Source organism: Arachis ipaensis, chromosome B6, assembly GCF_059453495.1.
Source record: "Arachis ipaensis isolate K30076 ecotype BB chromosome B6, ASM5945349v1, whole genome shotgun sequence".
Classification (NCBI taxonomy): Eukaryota; Viridiplantae; Streptophyta; class Magnoliopsida; order Fabales; family Fabaceae; genus Arachis; species Arachis ipaensis.
This window is the reverse complement of record NC_142441.1, coordinates 117,420,206-117,422,139: the sequence shown is the minus strand read 5'-3', so window position 1 is coordinate 117,422,139 and position 1,934 is coordinate 117,420,206. Positions and strand designations below refer to the sequence as shown.

Here is a 1,934-nt window from a genome sequence, read left to right as displayed (position 1 = left end):
TTTCGAAAATTACTAACATTTTTCAAAAACCATTTTCAAAAATCACTAACTCTTTTTCAAAAATAATTTTTGAAAATTCACCTTCTTCCTCATCTCCTTCTATTTATTTATCTACTAACATCTCCTCATCTCACATCTCTGCTATCCTTACCCTTGTGTTTGGATTCTTCATTCTTCTTCACCCCTATTCCTTTTCTTCTTCTTTTACTAACAATAAGGAACCTCTTTACTGTGACATAGAGGATTCCTCTTCTTTTCTTTTTCTCTTCTCTTTCTTATGAGCAGGGACAGAGAAAAAGGCATTCTTGTTGAAGCTGATCCAGAACCTGAAAGGACTCTGAAGAGGAAACTAAGAGAAGCTAAATTACGACAATCCAGAGACAACTTGATTGAAAATTTCGAACAAGTAAAAGAGATGGCAGCCGAACCCAACAACAATGCAAGGAGAATGCTTGGTGACTTTACTGCACCAAATTCCAATTTACATGGAAGAAGCATCTCTATTCCTACCATTGGAGCAAACAATTTTGAGCTGAAACCTCAATTAGTTTCTCTGATGCAGCAGAACTGCAAGTTTCATGGACTTCCATCTGAAGATCCTTTTCAGTTCTTAACTGAATTCTTGCAGATCTGTGATACTATTAAGACTAATGGAGTAGATCCTGAAGTCTACAGGCTCATGCTTTTCCCATTTGCTGTAAGAGACAGAGCTAGAATATGGTTGGACTCTCAACCTAAAGATAGCCTGAACTCTTGGGATAAGTTGGTCACGGCTTTCTTAGCCAAGTTCTTTCCTCCTCAAAAGCTGAGCAAGCTTAGAGTGGATGTTCAAACCTTCAAACAAAAAGATGGTGAATCCCTCTATGAAGCTTGGAAAAGATACAAGCAGCTGACCAAAAAGTGTCCTTCTGACATGCTTTCAGAATGGACCATCCTGGATATATTCTATGATGGTTTATCTGAGCTATCAAAGATGTCATTGGATACCTCTGCAGGTGGATCTATTCACCTAAAGAAAATGCCTGCAGAAGCTCAAGAACTCATTGACATGGTTGCTAATAACCAGTTCATGTACACTTCTGAGAGGAATCCTGTGAGTAATGGGACGCCTATGAAGAAGGGAGTTCTTGAAGTTGATACTCTGAATGCCATATTGGCTCAGAACAAAATATTGACTCAGCAAGTCAATATGATTTCTCAGAGTCTAAATGGAATGCAAGCCGCATCCAACAGTACTCAAGAAGCTTTTTATGCAGAAGAAGCTTATGATCCTGAGAACCCTGCAATAGCAGAGGTGAATTACTTAGGTGAACCTTATGGAAACACCTATAATCCATCATGGAGAAATCATCCAAATCTCTCATGGAAGGATCAAAGGCCTCAACAAGGCTTTAATAATGGTGGAAGAAACAGGTTTAACAATAATAAACCTTTTCCATCATCCACTCAGCAACAGACAGAGAACTCTGAACAAAATACTTCTAATTTAGCAAACTTAGTCTCTGATCTATCTAAGGCCATGGTAGCACGAATCACGAATCACACTTTTCACAACGCGTGCCACTGACCAGCAAGTGCACTGGGTCGTCCAAGTAATACCTTACGTGAGTAAGGGTCGAATCCCACAGAGATTGTTGGTTTGAAGCAATCTATGGTTATCTTGTAAATCTTAGTCAGGAAGTCAATTATGTTTATCAGTTGAATTGTGAATAACCAGTAGAGCATAAATTAAAAGTTACTTGTTGTGCAGTAATGGAGAATATGTTGGAGTTTTGAAGATGCTCTGTCCTCTGAATCTCTGCTTTCCTCTGTCTTCTGATTCACGCACGCACGTCCTCCTATGGCAAGCTGTGTGTTGGTGGATCACCGTTGTCAATGGCTACCTTCCATCCTTCCAGTGAAAACTACGCTCACGCGCTCTGTCACAGCACGGC

At 39.8% G+C, this 1,934-nt stretch overlaps 1 non-coding gene across 1 annotated transcript; it reads right to left on the bottom strand.

The window, feature by feature from the left end:
• Positions 1 to 811: 811 nt before the first annotated feature.
• On the bottom strand, positions 812 to 919 carry LOC148562437 (small nucleolar RNA R71). Its single transcript, XR_015888236.1, has one exon. It is a non-coding gene; the product is annotated as a small nucleolar RNA R71 (small nucleolar RNA).
• Between the last annotated feature and the right edge of the window lie 1,015 nt (positions 920 to 1,934).